Source organism: Macrobrachium rosenbergii, chromosome 4 (assembly GCF_040412425.1).
Source record: "Macrobrachium rosenbergii isolate ZJJX-2024 chromosome 4, ASM4041242v1, whole genome shotgun sequence".
Lineage (NCBI taxonomy): Eukaryota > Metazoa > Arthropoda > Malacostraca > Decapoda > Palaemonidae > Macrobrachium > Macrobrachium rosenbergii.
In genome coordinates, this window is record NC_089744.1 from 83,371,751 (window position 1) to 83,393,668 (window position 21,918).

Genomic DNA, 21,918 nt, shown 5'->3' on the forward strand with positions numbered 1-21,918 from the left:
CAGAAAAGTTTTGATAAAAAGTGCATTCAGTAACAAAATAAAAACAAAGGTTGGAAGTGAAAGTGAGAGTTATTGGGATCATCTGGCCAGGTTTTGTGTATGAGAAGCGGCGGATGAACTATGTGATTTTAAAAGAAATTTGGGATATAGTTAATAGGTTATCAGGTGAATGAGGGAGGAGATAACCTGGTTCAAATGTGTTTGGAAGGTGATATGATAATTGGACATGTATTCTTTCAACAGGACTTAGGAAAGAGAAAATAGTGGGGAAGCGTTCGTTACATTATATGTTAGTACAGACTAGACGGAAGATTAAGTTGATAGATGTGATGGTGAGAAATATGGGACAAGATAAACATTCTGGAGTTCATGGTTGAAGAAGGGGGTAAGAATGATTAAAAGAGAAGAGTGTTTTGATAACCATTTGGAAAAGACGGGTCAAAAAATGGGATAAAGGCACAGGCAATGAAATGGAAGGAATACTGTAAATGTGGATTTGTGCAATCTGAGGGTTTGTCACAGAATCAGTAAGAAGAGTTTGTGAGTATAAAAGGCTAAGAAGAAGAAGTGACAATAATCACTGGTGGGAGGAAAAGGAAGGTTATTTGAAGAGTAGTTGCGGGACAAATAGAATCATCATTCCCACTTGGCAGGTATAGTGCCATCACTGCACCTCACGTCGCGCACTGTAGGCATTCTTGAGGTGTTTTCAGTGGACCTTCGGCCCTCAGCTGCACCCACATTTTAGATTTTTACTTTACTTTCATTCCTGCTACCTTTGATCGATCTTGCTTTCCAACCTCTCTAACTATTTTTTTAGGTGTAACTGAGTTTTCTGTGGAGTATTCTCCCAGTTCTACCAGTAGATCCTTATACCTGGTCTCCTTTATTTTCTGGAGCGCTTTCTCTTGTTTTCCAGGCACTCCGACTCCCTCCTTTCACTGTGATATGTGCTGACTGACCAAAAGTAGCCCATTGCTCGGCTTGACAGCCAAAATTTCCTAAGTGGACTATTCTGTATCAGCAATCATCATACAAAAGGATACGAAGGAAATAAGAGACAAACTGAATGAAAAATTGTTGCAGTATATTAATAAAATACGTGACAAATCTAACAAATGCTATAAAGGAAAAAGGAGGTTTCAATGGTAAATACTTGCAGAGAAAAATTTGGTGTAGTTCCATGACTATTCAGTATCGTTAAGTGGAGTGTTAAGAGCGATGGTGAGGTGATTCACAAAAATGGTGATGAATAGAGATGAAAGAACAAAAATGATGTGGCTAGTCAAAGGAATATTTGTTTGTATAGTATATGTATGCGCATTTGTATGAAAATTTTGCACACATCATCAATATCACGATAAGAAATAAAGAATTAACTATGAAAGACACGGCAGGTATTTACTTAAAAATTCCAAATGGCAAAACCCTGGGACATGTGTAAATGTCTAAGAAACATCGTAAAGCCGTAAAATAATGAAAGACAGAAAACTTTCGGAACAGAAAACTCTTATTTCATTTCTTCAAAAGCAGAAAAAAATATGGTGCCGCAATTATTCTTACATGTGGCTGAAAACATTTTAGAATTTAGAATGAATCTTCAAAAACGGCAACAAAAACACACGGGAAAAAAATGGACAAGAGGCGTCATACGCAACGGGGGAGTGGTATATATATTCCAATAAAATCCCTCTAACGTTTCTGTTTTGCAACCAGACTCTCTTTCTCCAGCGCTGAAGAGGGTGAAGTCAGGGCTTCTGGGGCCACGAGGGCCAATTATTAGCAACAGTCTTTTTATGGATGTTCCTGCACATGAGGATTAACCGCATCTGGTTTTGCCCAGTCGGCTCGGCCATGACTCAAGGGTTCAAAGCTGGGTGTAGCAGCAACTGCTAAGCCTGTTTATTTTTATACATCCACTTTCTATTGGGTGAAAGTGCTCATTGTTGAATATATTTATACACATATACATACATATATATATAGTATGTATGTATATATATATCTCTACACACACACACACACACACACACACACACACACACACACACACACACATATATATATATATATATATATATATATATATATATATATATATATATATATATATATATATACGTGTCTGTCTATAGATTATCTTTCCCTTCTGTGCCAACAACAACTGACCTTTTGTTCTTTAGTGAGATATGTCTATCAAAAAGAAAAGTTTACAGCAGACATTTGTGCAATTTCGTGTTTTGCAATTCCAAAATGTCTGAGTAATAATACCCTCAACTTGCTTAATAATTCGCTAAATGACATAACTGATGCAGCTTACGACCATTCTAGGATTTTTCATATTTCATCCCGTTGCCCAAAAATTAAGGTGTCTCTCTCTCTCTCTCTCTCTCTCTCTCTCTCTCTCTCTCTCTCTCTCTCTCTCTCTCTCTCATTTCCGAACTCCACAATTACAAAAACTTAAACAGCTATCATTGACGTTTTAACTGAAGTCGCATTTATAATATTGACTTTTACAGAAAGTAATATAAAACGGGAGGTTTGAAAACAACGAATACATGTTACATAGTTTTGGTTGGCTGTACGCCAAATAAGCCAAGGTGTCATGTTGCAACACTACAAAAAACACGCGCTTAAATTTTAACACACACACACACACATATATCAATATTTATGTACATATAAACTATAAATACATATACTGTATATATATATTTATATATATATGATATTATATATATAATATATATATATATATATATGTGTATATATATATATATATATATATATATATATATATATATATATATATATATATATATATATATATATATATATATATATATATATATTACTTATTCGACTTGAAGCCATATCCCTTAACAGGGATGGCGCCAGTAAAAAAAGAACACGGCAGATAATAAGACATTTGTACTTGAACGGTTGAATCTCAGATGAAAATACTATGCAGAAAAACCTCTACATTAGCCACTTTGTACAACTGTGCTCATCAGTAGCGCCTTCGATCGTTCTTCCCGGATGTTAATGTTCCTCCTGTCACCTCTACACCATTTCATCTCAGTCTTCTGCTCCTCCTTCCTTCCTACGCTGTGAATTAAACTTATTTTAGTATCCTATCGTCGTCCATTCTTTCTACATGATTAAACCACCTCGAAGCACTTTAATCCACCTTTCACTAATGTTTAACGTTTTACCAATTCAGTATTTTCACATTTCCAACTCTTTAAATCCTCCTCCCTCTACATATGCTAAACAGTTTATCTCGAGACTTCATCTTTATTTCCATCTTTAACATTCAGTATATTCACTTCACCTCCATAAAGGAGAGCGGCTTATTATTATTATTATTATTATTATTATTATTATTATTATTATTATTATTATTATTATTATTCAGATGATGGCCCGGATCCATATGGACGAAGCCCACAGGCGCCATGGACTTGAAATTCAAGCTTCCAAAGAATATTATGGTGTTCATTCGAAAGAATAGAAGAGAATGGGAAAGACCGAAATAGGAGATCAGTTATTAGATAAACAGATAAATGAACAGATTAGCAAGTAAGTAAATACAAACGTAAGTGAATTATTAAAGTACAAGGAGAATTGTATTAGGGTAGTAATGCATTGCACCTTTGCTTGAACTTCTGAAGTTCCATTTGGACGGCATCCTCAGGGAGGCTGTTCCACAGCCCAACGGTGTGAGGAATAATAATCCTTATAATCCTTTCACACATCCTCAGCCTCCCAATCTTTTGTTCCCACTGCTGGCTCTCTTGCTGCTCCTCAACTGTGATTCAGCTCTTCCTCAACCCACACCATCATTTATTCCCAGATACACGTACCGTACACGTCGTCAAAATATAAACTATGAAATTTTAATTTTTGCTGTTGTATTGTTCCCCTTGCACCTTCCCCTATTGCAGTTTGGAGAATAGATAAATGATCTAATCCTTTCTTATGTTGATATATATCAATTTTACACTTAAGTTTAATTTGAAGAAACAATTGTTGAGGAAATATTAGTGAAATTTTTTTATCTTTATTTATATTTAGAGCATGTTAGTTACAATTTTATTCGAGGTTTTGCGTAAGCTGTGTATTCTTATGTCTGGACTAGTTGAGTTGACCAGGAGTTGACTTGAGGTAATGCAGGAATATACCAGAAACATCGAGATCTGAGAGCAATTATATATTATATATGAGGTGTGATAATAAAGTATCAAGACTGGTGCTATAAAAAGAAAACTACGACACATACCATTTTAGCATTTAATTTCCTTCGAAGTAGTCCCTTTTGGAAGCCACACATTTTATGCCGAGATGCTTCCATTGATGGAAGCATTCCTTGAACTCTTTTTCTGGGATAACCAGCAGCTGCCTCTTTGCATTCACTTGGATCTCCTCGATGTCCTGAAATCTTCTTCCTTTCAAGTGGGATTTGATTTTTGGAAAGAGGAAAAAGTCACAAGGGGAAGACGGTGGCTGTCAGACCTGGGGGATGTTGTGCTTGGCCAAAAACTGCGGCACAAGCTGCGCTGAATGGGCAAGTGCGTTGCCATGGTGCAATTGCCAGTCACCAGACGCATGTAATTCTGGCCTTTTCCGACGAATAGCATCCGGCAAATGCCGCAACATATCACAGTAGTACTCCTTGTTTACTGCCTGACCAGGTGGAGCACACTCACGATGAACAATTCCCTTGTAGTCGAAGAAAACGATGTCTAAAAACCACCCAATACACTTTTTGCAACTTTGTGTAAGTGTGTGGGCAGGTATCGCCAAACTTTGGGCAAAACTTGATGCAGATTCTCTGCTCAACTTTCTCCATCATAGTCAACAAGACGACCACACACTACACACATTCCTCCCAAGCACTGCTGTAAAGAGCGGAAGTGAGCTAGGATGCTAAAAACTTAGTGATCATGCACATTCGGGGTCAAGGTCAATCTGTGCCAAGTGGCCTCATTCTGTGTATTTTAGCTCCTTTACTATAGCAAAACAGTCCTGATACTTTATGATCACACCCCGTAAATATATATATATATATATATATATATATATATATATATATATATATATATATATATATATATATATACACGTACACACACACACACACACACATATATATATGTATGTATATTATTTATCTATTTATATATCAACCAAGGAGCGAAAAAGTGGAGAGCAGACAAACAGAAGACAAAAAATACCTGACATCCATTCCTCAGTCGACTCAGGCAAAAAAGACAATACAGCGTTTCATGTCAAAGGTACGTATTTCAGCATTAGCTGCAAGTGAAAAACCGTTCTAAGAAAAATACCCTTGCCAAACTCCAGCGATGAGTTATAATCGACCAAAGTTAATATCATAATTTTCTGTGTTGTGAATAAACTTTGTTTTACTTTTCACTAAGTGTTTTAATCACACCAATTGTTTTAAAAACCTAGGCCATTACTGCCATAGGAGCTTACTCTACCACGCTGTCTGATGTCAAACTGGTGTCCTGATCAGTACAAATCTGGTGGCAGTGATTGGCATGATTTTTTAGTGTTCACAAAAACGTTAAGAAGCCTATACTTCAGCGTAGGCTTTCAGATACCCTTGAAACATTATTCTCGTTAACATTTATGCTAAACATTTTTCCCTTTGTAATCACTTCTAAACTCTTGCAGCTGACTTTCAGCTTTTTTCAATGTCACCGTCTAGCAGAGAATCATCTGCCAATATCGGCCTCTACAAATCCCACTCAGGGTTCGTTTTCTTTCACTCACATATCTTTAACCCTTATATATATGTACTGTATGTATGTATGTATGTATGTATGTATGTATGTATGTATGTATGTATGTATGTATGTATGTATGTACGTATGTATGTATGTATGTATGTATGTGTATATATATATATATATATATATATATATATATATATATATATATATATATATATATATATATATATATATAAATATATATATATATTGCCACTTTCAAAAATTAACTGCTGAAAACTCCTACAACATTAGCTGCTTTCTACACCTACATAGACAGGACATCAGCTGCACTTCAAACTCCTTGCGCAAATTGCACCGCCAAGTACCATAGTAAAGCCACGGACATTAAGATCCTTCCTTTTCCAATACCTCTTCCATGCCTACTAACCTATTGCCCCTCTCTTTTTCCTTCCTAACCCTTCCAAATAATACATATACAAAATATACTTGTATACATATTTTTCATCTATATTTATTTTCCCCATAAAACGGGAGACTATAAAAAGTTACTACCTTTCAAATTATTAAAGTATGTTGGGATCAGCTTGCTTTTGCATGCCTCTTTCCACTCTAGCTGCGACTCACCTAAGTTGACTGACTAACAAATGTCCAATTCCCTTGTTAGGCTAACATAGTCCCTGTAGATTTCAACACAATATAACTAAATTGCTTCACCCTGACTATAAATTTAACTTGTAACGTTGTATAACGCAAGGGGCCTCTGAAATTCTGCCACTAATTTCTTTCTTGTAATTTATCTGTCATCTCTAATAGTTTCATCTAAGTAGGACTTGGTCTTCCAACTCTTGTGGTGCATACAAAATCCCAGCTAATACAGCCATTCACTATTCTCCTAAGGAGGTGTGAAGGACATTGTCAAACTGTCTCCATTTACCTTCATCATTGAATCACCTACATACAGAACTGTCATTTTTCCTGTGGAATGAAGCCTTACCCTATCCTGCCATCTATTCCTAATATTTTCATTGAAGTTTTATCCTGAAATCGACGGAAGATTTTAGATATAGTATCATTGTCATACCATGATTCATGGCCGTATAGTGAAAGAGATAGGACTATACTAATGTACAATCTTACGTTTGAATTTAATTTCAGTCTATTTGATGTCCAAATCTTTTTTCAGCTTGCCGGTTGGTTATTTGTCTCGACTCTTTCAGTCTTGCACTAAATTCCAACTCACAAGTTTTGAAACTGGATTTAACTGTTCCAAAATTTTGAAATTCTTTCTCTGTCTATTGTTATTTCATCCCGTTCTGGATACTATGTCCTTATTACCTCTAGTTTTACAACATTTATTGTAGGTCCCATCTTTTCTTTCATCTGCAAAAATCTTTTCCATTGCGAAGCAGATGAAAAGGGTGACACATTCTGCTGCTGCACCCCACCGTTTACTGCCTGTTCACGTGACATGGCTTCATCAACACCAACTTTGCATCTGCTTCGTTCATTAGCTTTAATTGTTAATTAAAGTGAAAGTAGGAGAATAAGTCGAAGACTCAGAAAACCATAGCATCACATAGCTTGGCTGGTAGGACATTTCTAAAGTGACTGAAAATCCGACTGATTTCCGAGACGGAGTAAAAAAAAAAAAACACGAGTGATATACGGGAGATCGTATAGATGAGACTGGTCTAGGCTATTAAAGATGAGTTGATTACGGAAACGTTTTCTAAAGAGATATAAACATAGATGAGGCCTACATTTCTAGGTAAACAATTCAAATAAACAATAGAGGGAATGAGATGAGTAAGAAATAATAAAAGGCACTGACAAATGAAAGACGAGCCTCGATGGCTCGGTAGAGCAGCAGCCTCGGACTTCATAGAAGTCTGTGGCGAGGATTCAAATCCGCAGCCGACCGATCAGAGAGGCGGACACTTTGCTATCCGTGTAGACACCCTGGGACTATGTATGTAATCAACAGATAGGTTTGCTGAAAGCAAATGGATGTTACAGACTAATACACACACAAACAAAGCCACTCCAACATCTTCTAAAAAACATAACAGACACCTCACACGTCACGAACTGTCGGCCTAACTGCTCAAGTTTCCTCGCTGCTGGGAGAAAGGGAGCTGGGGATTTGGTAAGATACATATACACATGTGCTACCAGGGTCTAAGCGATGTCAGGCAGGACGGCCGATTGAGGCTACGGCCTACCCCAACGCCAAATCAAAGTCCTTCAAAAGAAGGCATCGTGCTTACCCCATATGAAAAATGGGAAAAAGCACGTTAAACGAAGAAGAAGAAGAATTGACAAATGAAAGACGATTTCGAGGGAGTAAGATGAATAAGAAATAATAAAAGGCGAAGAACTGTCATGTTTGACAAATGAGAGACGATTTCATAAAGGAGATTGAAGACAGTTTTAGATATGTCTTCGAATGGAAAAGAGGGATGCCAGTTGCTGCTCGAGAGATGATGGTTGTTATCGCAGATACTTTGAAAGGTCATCGATATTTACAAACTCTCTACGAAGCTATTGCCTCAAGTATAATACTTAGGCATAATATTTAAGAATATGCAAATGTAATTTGCCATGATGAAAACAACAAGGCTGTTCTAAATGAAGACATATTCTTCCCCGACCATAGTGATTTATCCTTGTTAAGGCTTTGTTTTCTTTCGTTTACGCAAGGATCAAGACCAAGAGACGAAGAGAAGGTTCGAGGTGCAAGAGTGGTGTCACTTGTAGAAGCTAATGACCTTATTACAAGGTAGTATTCTTTGAAATTAAACTCATCTTCGCTTGAATCCAGAATAAGTTGACGCTTTTCACATTTTTTTCTCATAAGCAATCGTGCATATCCATGTACTCATTATTTGTATGTATGTGTGTATGTATAACATATGTATGTAAACAACTTGAACTTGAAGCTATGTATGCAACAGCTAGATGATCCTTCAGAATAGAAAAGATGTTTGGTAGCATTCTTAGTCCAGTTGAAATACACAATGCATAAAAAAGTGTGGAAAATGATAGTTATCGTCCAGGAAACTACGATGTTTGCAAATGACATGGTTAAAAAAACTGATTGTGTAATATACGAACGGAATTAAAAGTGAATACACAAATTCATAAAAACATATATTTGTACATATAAATGTACACAAAAGCAAAATTGTATTTATAAGGCCCAAACAGAGATAAGATTTATAAAAATAAAAACGCTTTTATCTATATGAAAGAACCTTCAATGCAACAGTTACTTTCGAGGCTTTAGAGGAACTGAACTTTTCAAAATGTAAAAAAATCTGACTGATCATTGTTTTTAATTTGCGTTGCACTTTTCTAAGTGACATTGCAAGTCAGCATTCAATTGAACAGCTTATTTTACGTGGCTAAGAACCAATTGGTTGCTTAGCAACGGGGCCTACAGCTTATTGTGGAATCCGAACCAAATTATAGCGAGAAATGAATTTCTATCACCAGAAATAAATTCCCCTAACTCTTCATCAGCCGGCCGGGGAATCGAACTCCGGCCTAGTGAGTGCCAGTCCACAGCTCTACCGACTCACCCAACGAAGACAGGCAGCAGTAACAGATGTTTATTTTGAATAAAGTAGTCGAGAAACAAAAAACATATGAAACATTATACATACATACCTGCATATAAATAAACAAATAAATAAATAATCATATATATATATATATATATATATATATATATGATTATATATGTATATATACTATATATATATATATATATATATATATATATATATATATATATATATATATATATATATATATATATACACACACACACACACACACACATATATATATATATATATATATATATATATATATATATATATATATATATATATATATACATATGTATGTATATATATTTATATTTATATAAAAATATAAATATATATATATATATATATATATATATATATATATATATATATATATATATATATATATATATTTAAGGCTTTCTGAATGAAGGACTAAGATGCAGAAGAGCAGCTTCTCTCCTTGTGATGGTTAAGGTGGAGATATTGCAGAATAACCCTTCATGAATGCTGAATACATTTGATTGCCCTTGATTGAAGCAACCTTAAAATTGGCCACAATGACAATGAAGACGACAGGCGAACAGACTGACAGACACAGGCGGTCTTTTCTGACTTAAAAAAAAAAAAAAGGGAAGACTTCCCATTGGCCAGTGCCCCTTCTTCTCCTGGTCATTTTCTGTCTGTTATCTGTACATTTCATCGGCGTAGTGTCTTTTCGTACATTATCTTCTCTCTCTCTCTCTCTCTCTCTCTCTCTCTCTCTCTCTCTCTCTCTCTCTCTCTCTCTCTCTCTCTCTCTCTCTCGTGCTGGATTAAGACCAGCTTTATCCAAAGCCAACGAGCGAATGATTCCATTTGAACTTTTCTTTGGCTACTCTCTTTAAGCATTCTTGTTGAAGGTCTTGACCAATTAAACAGTTACATATATACACATATATAAAAAAAAAAAAGCCCAAGTATAACTGTTGCTGTTATGGTCTTTATATTTGAAAGGTTCGAGAGAACTGGTTGGTGAGTGGATCTGAAGGTTGTGAAACATCTAGGGCCTTGGGAAGGTAGCATTTTTTTTTTTTACAAGACAAGTCAGCGAGTTGTAGAGACTGGGAATGGTCCGTCGCATTTTGATGTTCTTTGTAAAAAATTGCTGTGACAAATTTGTGAAAATCAAAAGACTAGCATCGGGAGTTTTAACATGTACGTAATGACAGGGTTTGAGAAACAAGCGTATAGCACGAAAAACTATATCAAAATGGATTCTGCAGACTCGTTCAGCGTTCTATGCAAATGGCAAGAGGTTAGGTCAACGCAAATATTTCACCCAGATAGAATCAACAATCCCAAGTTTCAGAAACCTCTTCAGCACACTTGGAACGGAGGGTTACATCACTCTTCTTCAAAAAGGATTCATTTTCTCTTGCCAGACCACACATAACACTTGTTACATAACATACGGGGTTCTTCCTTATCTTTCATTGTTATCCAACCACAATGGTCACATTTTCATCCGAGATTTTGGTTTTACAATGGAAACTCATAACTACTTGGTAGCTTATCAAATAAGGGGATTACTAAATAATTTCATACCGTAAAGTCTTATTCCATAATATAAATACTCATATACTGTAAGTATATTCATGACTTTTCATTTACGGACTTTCCTCAACTATCGGTACCGTATGCTTTTTCCAGTGAAAACAGTTCTCAAACGGTAAATATAGTTTTGATCAATTAAGTTTGTCTTGCTTGCAATGCAGTACTCAAGTTACTAAAGATTCCACTCGTATATAGTCGCTCATTCTTTGACGAAATTTTCCCAATGTTTCCCACATCGCTGCTGGAATATCCTTCATGTAATTATGCACGTACCAACGAATTCCTATTTACTTCCTTCACATACAAACAAGCTATTGAGATTCAATAAGTATATAAAACTAACCATCCTGCAACAAGGGCGTGGAATCTGAATCAGTGACTACAAAATAAACTGGAAGGTGCTCAGCAAGCTTCTCGTAAAACAACAGTAGTTACCTAGCATACCTGGGGTTCTCTATAGTTTAATATGAGGCACTGGTATGAGCAAAAAACCATATATATACATATATACGCACACACACACACACACACACACATATATATATATATATATATAACTTTTTACCAGATGCTTATGTAATTGTAAGAACCATAATGCCTTCTTAACTTCTCAAAGTCTTCACACCTTTTGGATACGCTTGTTACTACAAAACCTCAGGTACAAATCGAAGAATATGAAATAATTCTGACGTCAGGAGCAGGATTCGAGCACGTATCCTGAGTATCAGAATGAGATCAAGGTATCAACCTGACTTCTCTACGTGTGAAGAATTCGAGAAGTTCAGTCTTTTCTTTGTCTTGCAGTTGCATACACAGACACACATATATATACAGTATGTGTATATATATATATATATATATATATATATATATATATATATATATATATATATATATATATATATATATATATATTTACGGATATCCGCCGCCATTGTCTCTTTGCTAACTCATTGTAGGGGTCAGAGTCCTGTGCTTTAAGGGGTAGGCAACCAGCCCCCACTGATAGAAGAGTGAGCATGGATTTTTTAGAGGCGTCAGCTCGGAGGGACACTCAGGTAGCAGTCTGAAAGACCCTATGGGAAATACTTAGGGCACTAGTAACTTCGTCCCCTACCACTAATCCCTTTTTGAATTAAACTCCTGCTGTGTGATCTTTGAGCTGGGTTCTCAAATGTTCCTTACAGATGTCAGCTGATGACCGCGTGCTAGAAGGAAACGTTGTCTATCCTAAGGTGAAATCGGTAGTAATATAAGCCTGCCAGGTCCCGTGCCTGCGCTCAGTTTGTCTTTTAGTCTCAGCAGAGAAGTGTTGCTGTCATTCAGTAGACTCGTCTCACATCTGTCCAGCCCACCCTTTTGCCAAGATTCTCTTTCTGTGAACTAGATACCATTTCCCACAAGAAGCATAGACACAAGCGGCTATGTGAGGTCTAAAGGAAGACGTTGCAGATGATCCAGCCATTATTGCAAGGTGTATATTGCAAGGCAACCCATGCTGTGTGTCTGTTGGCATTCGAGTTTTACCAGTTCTCTATTCCTTCCGCCGAATCTCTCACTTCATTTCATAATTTCTCTCCCAGTAAACACTCTTTGATATTCTGTTACCAGTGTTCCAGTGCTTCCCTGTGTGAATTAATTTCGTGAATTAATCTTCCCTTGATCGTAGTGAACCCTTAAGTTACCCCTCCCATGTGCTTATAATTGCTTTGAGAGAACCCACATTTCCACGAAGCTTTATCTGGGATTATTCTGTTTCCAGACAAGTGTTATATCATTCACCCTCGTTTTCCAGGACATCCATCTTGCCTGGAGGATTCTGCCCTATTGCGGCAGGCTGATCAACGTTGCTGTGTTGCAAGCAATATGTGAATGTAGTTGGATTCCTAAGGAACCACAATTTGTATTCCATGAGCCCCTGGCTCTCCGTTGTGCTGATAAATTTTATAATCGATTTTCTTATTGAAAGTAGAATCGGTAATTTTTTGTGCTGTTAAATTTTATCGTTGATTTTCTTTCTTGAAAGTTGAATCAGTACTTTATTATTTGCAATGCCATAACCTGTGTGCAATAAAATAGAATCTTGTATTGATTAGAACTTTCAATTGGCGACCCACCACTAATCTTATATGTGATTCTATCTGTTTATATGTTTTTATTGTGTTTATGGCTGTCCATGGTGAGTGTTCTTTCAAGGCTATTTTAATACATATTGCATTAACGTAACCAACCCTTTGTCCAACTGTATATATATATAATATAAATATATATATATATATATATATATATATATATATATATATATATATATATATATATATATATATATATATATATATATATATATATATGTAAAGGTTGCCATAAAAAACACCAGAGTAGATTTTACAGCATTAAATTCCAGAAAAACTATTTCCCTCAACTATCAGTCAAGAGAAACTGATATTCCCAAAATATAATACTGCAAAATCTACCCTCTTTGAGGTTTTTATGGACAACCTTTATTAGAATGAATTCTGTTTTAACAAAAAACATTTTATAGATTGTATATATATATATATATATATATATATATATATATATATATATATATATATATATATATATATATATATATATATATATATATATATATATATATATATATATATTATTATGTTCTGAGTCCGATTGGAAGAGTTAAACTGGATTTTGAATGTAATCTGCCTTAGGGGCCAACACCTAGAGCTCAGAACATAAGCAATAAATGTAAATACTAAGATGACTTACCTTGATATTGCATCTATTTAACAGAGAATGGGAAGGTCGCCTTTCAAACCAGTCAGGTAACTTTAAACTGAGTTTATTTACAAGCTGAGCAATCAGAAAATTAATATGAAATGGCTGACTGAGCAGCAAACAAGGCACATACAATATGCAATAAAAGTAAGACTATATGTAGCAAATAAATAAGCCTGAGAAGGGCTACAGCCCTGAAAGAGTTGGACACGCAAATGAAAACTACTGGTGTTGTGACTAACTGATAAATACTAACTAATGGTCATTTTAGCCTTGGCTAAGTAAGTTTTTCTTCTCAACTAGTCAGTTTTACTAACTTACTACAGCAGAGCCTAACACTATACAAAGGTATATACAGACTACTACTGGCTGTCTCTGATGACAGGGAACTCTATTCCTAGGCAAAGGGTACATGGAAAAATGTCTTGTTGACATGGTCTACTATACTACTGCCCTGGCACTAGATTAAATGACACTGACCTAACTAAATGCACTTATTTTCAGATTACACACTCTTTTACAGAACAACACACACAATATTTTTGGACATGAGCAACCTGTAGGGTTAATTATGTTAAGCGGTCAGGTTTGTACCAGCTCGAGTACTGCATAGTTTTATCATTAGTTTATTAACAGGTTAGTACTACAAGATTGCCTAGGGTGTTAGATGTTAATCTATTTGGGCAGAGATCACGCCAGCTCCCTCCTCTGGGTAGGTGCCAGGATCACTCTGAGATGGAAATGGCAGTGCCAATGAGACACGAATTCCAAGGAGAGCTTGTGGCTCTTATGGGTTAATTGGATCTCTTCTGGCCCTTCTTCTTCTTCTTTGGGCTCCACCAAGGTCTGGCTATGCCATTCCTAGGAGGTGATGAGGGCACCGACTCTGTGTAAAGGCCAGAAGTGCCGTCAGGAGCAGAATCAGCTACAGGGAGGCTCCCTACTTTGGCTGCTGCAACAACTGTCGTAAGGGTAGAACCAGTTTCTGCATCCTGGTCGGACAGTTCTTGGCCAACCAGAGAAGGTGTAGTGTTAAGGTCTGCCAGAGGTTCATCCTCGATAGACAAAGGTGATTGAGAAGAAGAATCGTCGGGGGCCGGAGGCTCACAATTTGCAATGATCAACTCTGTGAGAGTTGGAGGATCTCCTGTAGGAGGATCCGTGACATGATTGGAATCCAGCACTGGCACTATCTCGGGGTCAGGCACAGAAGTTAAGGTTAGTGGAGGTGCTACATCCAAGACAGATGGAGCTTGGCACTGCTCAGGGCTCTCAAGTGGCACTGGCAGATAATTGGAGTCAGGCGTGCCTGACAAGGGACCCAGGGGTGAAAAACCCCTCGGTATACCTGAGGTACCGTGAGACTGAGATTTCTGTCTCAGGTGGAGGGCAGAGCCTCTTGGAAGTGTTCTGGTTGTGGTGTCTGCTGCATTTTGCTTGCTAGGGCACCCCAACCAATTCGTGGAGTGCCCTGTTACATTACAGGTCTTGCAGCAGTACCTGGCAATTTCCCTTCGTGGTGAGGGAGGAAACTTTTGGTGGCCATCCTTTTGTGAAGAGCGAGGACTGGGCCTGGAGTTGCACGGAGAGTGCCCCTTCCGTCAACCACTTCAGTGAGCGGAAAGTAGGGCTGACGGTGGCACGCCTGTTGTGGTGGCGGTGTCCCAGTCAGGTGATTCTGGAGGTAAGGGCTCCCTGGTGGAGGTAGCTAGGCAACAGAGTGGCATTGGGGAAGAACATCCCCAGAGGAGGTCTCGTCCCAGCTGGAGCTCCACTCTGTGCCTGATTTTGCTCACTACTCCAATGCGGTGAGGTTGCGTGCCCCCAAAGGGATTGCCACCTGAAGCTTGACTGTGGGAATGGTCTTGGTCTGCTCCTCTATCCAAGTCATCATCCACCTGGTCTTTTCGTCTACAGTGGCACTGGCTGGCACATTGGGCCCGGTCAATCAGGCTAATATCTGAGCCAGTGTCTACTGTAACCGGCAGGTTCACTGGTAAGCTAGAGCCATCCAGGGGTGCCACTGAGACGGACTGAGTCCACACCCACTCGGGGTGAGACATATCTGGCAGCATGGCCACGGAGGTCACGGCACTGATAAGGTTGACTTGCTTGGCAGAGAGGAAATGTTTTGGGCAACCAGGGTATCCAGCACTATAGTGCCCTGCAGTTCCACAGTCTCAGCAGGGTCCCCTTGAATGGGCTGATTTCCCTATGGTGACTGCTGGTGGAGAAGATTGAGTGGTTGTGGATGAAGATGAGTCATTGGAGTCCTTTTGAGGGAACTGCTGGTTAACTCCTTTCTTAATGCGGCACTGAGATTCAGGGTGACCAACTCTCTTGCAGAAGTTGCACATTGGTGGCTTGCCATGGTGTCCATTCTTCGGGCGAGTTGATCCTGAGAGATGTCTAGGTGGCACTATGCACCGGTGAGGTGTGCTGTGAGACTGGTTAAAGGTCTCCCAGTCGTCAGCCATATGACAAGCTTCTGAGAGTGTTTTAGGCTGCTTGTTGTTTAGGTGCACAGCAAGTGGACCAGGAACACACTGGAAGAGATCCTCCAGCATAATCGGGTTGAATAGGTCCTGGAACTCTGTGCATGCCATGGCGTCGAGCCAGCATTGTCCTGATTGGGTTTTCTGATAGGCCCATTAAGTCCAAGCCCAACCAACTTCCTTGACAAGACCTCTAAAACGCTGTCTCCATCTCTCCAGGGTGATTTTGTATGCCTTGATGATCGCCCATTGAACGTCTACCATGTTCCCTCTAGTACCCTTGTCCAGCAAGTGGAGGGCGGTTTTGGCTTTGCCTTCCAAGCGCTTGGCAAGCAGTGCGGCCCTCTCCGTCTGGGTGGAGGAGTAGTTCTCGAAGAGCACTTCTACTTCCTCCAACCACGCCTCAGGCTCATCCTCCATCCATTTGGGAACCAGAGCATTGATGCTCGATATTGGATCATGTTCATGAGGGCTTGGCACTGCTCTAATGACATGGTTATAGTCTTATAGGACGACTAGGGGAAATGGCCTGGGACAGTAGGGAAGTGTCCAGTAACTTTGTGGCACTTTGTGGGAGTGGCACCTTCTCAATAAGGTGGCGCTGAGGCTGAGTGTGCCATGCAGAGGTCACACTGATGGAGAGATCTTGAAGGAGTAATGATCCTTATGGGTGGATACGCTGATGAAGTGGAAGTGATCCTGAAGGAGCAAAGGTCCTTATGGATGAATACACTGCCGTTGGCACTGTATCTCAGGTACAGGTGCAGTGGCTTATGATATGAAGACTATGTCTTGGTGACACTGTGGTGCCGGTGTGTTCCAGGGAACAACACTAAGAGGCAGTACAACCAAATTGCACTGAAGGAAATGGCACTCTGCCCAAGGCAGAGTGTGAGTAATGAGTAAAAGGGAAAGTGAATGGTAAGAGCTTCAGTAACATAGTTGTTGGCAGTGCATCAGATTTGTGACACTGTGGAAGGGGAAACCCTTGTGGGAGGTTCTAAGAACTAGTGGCTGCTCCGTGACATGAGGAAAGGAAGGTTTTGGGGTTGCACTCAATGTGCGATTTGGTGCTTGCAGTATACGCAAGACTTGGATAATGGAAACCCACTTGTGCACGACAGTTGATAACTGTTATTAAATGGTTGTGTGTTCTTTCTTTGAAATGCACGGAGGTTCACCCCGCTGGCTGAAGCACTTAATGTGAAAATAGATATTGGAGAAAATTACAATGAACACGGGTGTGTATACAAGTTAGCCCACTATATGTGAATGAGGAAAAGGAAGAACTGATGGGGGATCTGAAAAGATCAAAGTTTTGGATATAAATGAGAAAAAAAATATTATTGCTCTTGGCTTTATGAATTAATGGGTTTATTCTCCAATAGTCGCTTGTTATTATTACTATGACCTTATTAACTTTCTTGGGTGATGGAAGAATATTATAGTTCTCCTATCTCTCTCTCTGAGAGATCACTTGTATGGGAACGTATTCGTTGCATTATGATAATTTACTTTGAAAAATTACGCTTTGAAAAATTATGCTAAGTCACTTTATAAAACGTACAACTGGCATTTATGTAATTTAATATCTCAATATCTTGTTCTATGAATGATAGAACTTCAAAGAAATGAGCTGGAGACAGTTGGAAATATTGTCTAAATTTCTCCTCATCCATTTCCAAGTCTAGAACAAGATGATGATATTCACCAAATTCTAGTCTTTTTATATTTGTGCCATGCACCCATTTCGGTAAAACTTTACTTTAGTTGCGCGGCCTGATTCCCGCCAGTCGCCAACAGGGACAGGTTTCTCATACATAAATAGACATAACCTTTCCTATAATGCCAGGTCCTGACCTAACCAGATCTTACCTTCCTAACCTAACTTAGGGCGACGTGCCCTGACCTGGCCAGGGGTTGGGGGCAAACCCCCAAAAAGTCCATAACCTGACCCGGTCGGCAACTGACGGGAATCAGGCCGTGCAAGTAAAGTCTTACCCCCACCTCTTTTTTCTCTTATTCATTGCTAAACTAAACAGTAATAGCTCTTCCTCCTCCTCCTCCTCCACCACCTTAAGGGACCACAGTGTTCCGTCTCTCATCGCTGCAGCAAAGAAAGTGTGTGTTTGCAGACATTCACAGCTTTTGGTGTGAAAACATGCATAGTGAGTATAGCTAGCATGGCTCGGTAGCATAGCATAGTGTGCTTAACCTTGCATCTGGTGTGAAACGGCCTTTAAATGCGATGCTAAGCGTGCCACTTTATGGTAGCTATGCTGAGCCTTTTAATTTCTGGCATGTTTTAAGCGTGGCCATTCGCACTGGGTGAGAAGCTATGATACCGATAACTGTGACAAAGCATTCATAGCTTCCAAGATTGCTGGTTGCGCGATTTTTGTGGATGCAGCTCTCCTCGCACATGCGCACTTGGGTCTAACAGCACATGTTCATGCCTCATGGCTTAAATCTAAATATGCTGTAAGTGTTATATTAACGTGGGGGTATAAAGTAGGCTATACCCATGCATATTTAAAATTTCATTTCCAGTAGTGCATGGTCAAGATGACCATCGAGCTGGTCAAAACATGTCGACAGAAAAAGTATTAAAAATACCTGACAGACATCAGAAAAAGAAAAAGGAAGAAATACCATCGAAAATACCATCAGGAAAATCTACGAATTTACATCCCACGTTTCAGTAACCTGCTGTCTTTTTCTTTTAACGTGCTTTTTTTTCCCATTTGTATTGGGTAAGCACGATGCCTTATTTTTGAAGGACTTTGATTTGGCTTTGGGGTAGACTTTGTAGTCTCGATCGGCTGCCCTGCCTGTCATTGCTTAGACCCTGGTAGCATATGTACATGTATTGTACCACTCACCAGCGCCCTTTCTCCCAGGAGCGAGTTAGGTCGACAGTCGAGACGTGTGAGGTGTCTGTTATGTTTTTAGAAGATGTTGGAGTGGCTTTGTTTGTGTGTGCATTAGTCTGTAACACCCATTTGCTTTTAAGCAAACCTATCTGTTGATTACATACATAATACCGGGGTATTTACACGGATAGCAAAGTGTTCGCCTCTCGAACCGGTTGGCTGCGGATTTGAAGTCCGAGGCTGCTGCTCTAACTGACTTGGCCATCGAGGCTCTGTTTCAGTAACCTGCTGTGACACTTTAAAATAAAGAATTTCTACTGTAAGAAATACACTGTTTCATCCATCGAAATATGAACATTGGACAATTATTGACTAATATTGATGTGCAGGAAAAGCGAATTATTAGAAGAATTGAGAAAACTCAGTATAAAATCAATTTGCAAAATGCAGCCATTTTATTCAACAATATTATTATTATTATTATTACTATTATTATTAAACAGAACTTTCAAATTGGAGATACAAATGTCCAAAGAATATAAATGATTTCACAGATTAATATGAAAATAAACTTTAAATATAGCAGTAAAGATGAACAGACTAACAAAGATACTTACACTCTCGCATGAATTGTTCGCAGACATTCATAGCTTTCGGTGTGAACACACGCATAGCGAGTATAGCTAGCATGACAAGCTCCAATAATGCGATCCAAGTTGGTTCTGGATTTCAGCCAGACCGTTTTCCTGCAGGTTGCATTAGGAATATAATGATTGACAGATATGTCCATCTCAGTGGCACAATGTGCAGACCTTGCACTTGATGATTGTGGGAATATTTGTGAATATGAGGTCTTATCTATTGCCAGAAATATGCGTGGGTTCCTCAGTTAGCTGGACAAAATCGGTGGATACACAGAACTCAAGAGCAGACTGGCCATGATGGTCTGTGGAATTTTAATTTAGCCACTCACTGTGCTTTGCATTACAATCTCCACAAATAACGAACAAACCTTTTCAATCCTGCGACTACTCTGGAGATCAAGAAAATTTGATCTTAAGCCTCGAATGTTTGAGTAAAGTACTCTGCAATTATTCTTACGGTAATCAGTAGTAAAAATAATAAATAAATTCATAACGACATCATAATAAATTCATAACGACATCATAATAAATTCATAACGACATCATAATAAATTCATAACGACAACATTGTAAAAATCAACAGAACAACAAACAATACAATCAATAACAACAGTATTTACGTTGTTTACAACAATTTCATTGCAAGGATGATTAAAGATGACCACGTCATTAAAAAAGTGCCGGAAGCAACTGGCCAACAAAGTGGAGCTGGGACACCATGTAAGGCAAGAAAAGATTTCCACTAGGTTTGCCACAACAACTGGGGGAGGGCAGCCAGGATGGAGATAGAAATTATAAAAAGCTGAGAAGGTAAAGATTAGGTAAAGATTAGTTAAAGAAGAAGGCACTTTCCTGATAATCCACCAAGCAACTTTTGCTTTCTCATCAGCCTGTCCTACACTCTTTACGTCAAAACAGGAAAGTGAACAATAAAGAGGAAAAATGCCTGATTGTACCCTCATGTAAGGGAACTCAAGCCCAAGACCAAGGCAGGCCACGGTACAATAACTTTGGCACAGTTCAGGGTTGGAGAACAAGGTTTGTATTCAGAGCAACCTTTTCTTAGAAGGGTTGACTATCAAGGCTAAAGGATCCCTTCCACCCGCTGGTTTACTTTCGGAGTTTCCTGCCAAGGCTACAAAGAGTCTCCTCTAGCTTGAAAATATATATGAGCTTGATCATATATTTACATCTTTATGAACAAAGGTGGGTCACGACCAAAAGTTAGGAACCACTGCACTAGTTAACCCATTTTTTTCTTCACCTCTTTTTTCCTGGGTCCGGGCTAGATAAGACTATATCGTTTGCCTTTCCACTGATTTTTGCATCTAAAAAAATTAATTTTCCATTGGTAATAGAGAACTGTTGTCTTTTACCTGATTTACTAGATAATTTTAACATTATTTTTGTATTTTAGTAAATATTATTGAGTACTGTACATTCTATATCAATATCCATGTATCTATAAATATCGCCTCATTTACACGAATAAAAATTGTCAAGTTCAATAGCTAAACCACTTACACAGCAATATGCATTAAAGACCTTATAAATTAAAATAATTGCAATAGATTACAACTGTACATGTACTGTGTGAATGAACACTCTTACACACACACACATATACACATACACACACATACACTATATATATATATATATATATATATATATATATATATATATATATTATATATATATATATATATATATATATATATATATATATATATATATATATATATATATATATATATATATATATATATATATATATATATATATATATATATATATATATATATATATATATATATATATATATATCACATCAGGATTGAACCCATATCTTTCAATTGAAACTCATATAAGAAGCTGGAACCTGAGTAACACTGTACCTAAGGTTTTTACCTGAGCAGACTTACTGCCTACCAGCCAGTGAGATTTACCCTAATTCCCAACCCAAGAGTGACCCAATTGATAACAAATTGATGTGAAAGTGCGTGGTAGGGTTTTGACTGAGTTAAACCGATAAGAGAGGGAGAGATTAATAAGGGGAAGTTGTATGGAATAAGAGTGTTTTATACGAAAAAAAGAAATGTTTTATATGAAAAAATCAGTGCACGAAGTTCAAGAGCAAAAGAATAAGGTGGAATAACGCATACAGTACATGAACA

General features: G+C 38.1%; 1 protein-coding gene across 1 annotated transcript in view; it reads right to left on the reverse strand.

Moving 5' to 3' along the window:
* LOC136836320 (voltage-dependent L-type calcium channel subunit beta-2-like) overlaps positions 1-21,918 on the reverse strand; it is a 343,842-nt gene that overhangs the window by 310,633 nt on the left and 11,291 nt on the right. The window lies entirely within an intron of this gene.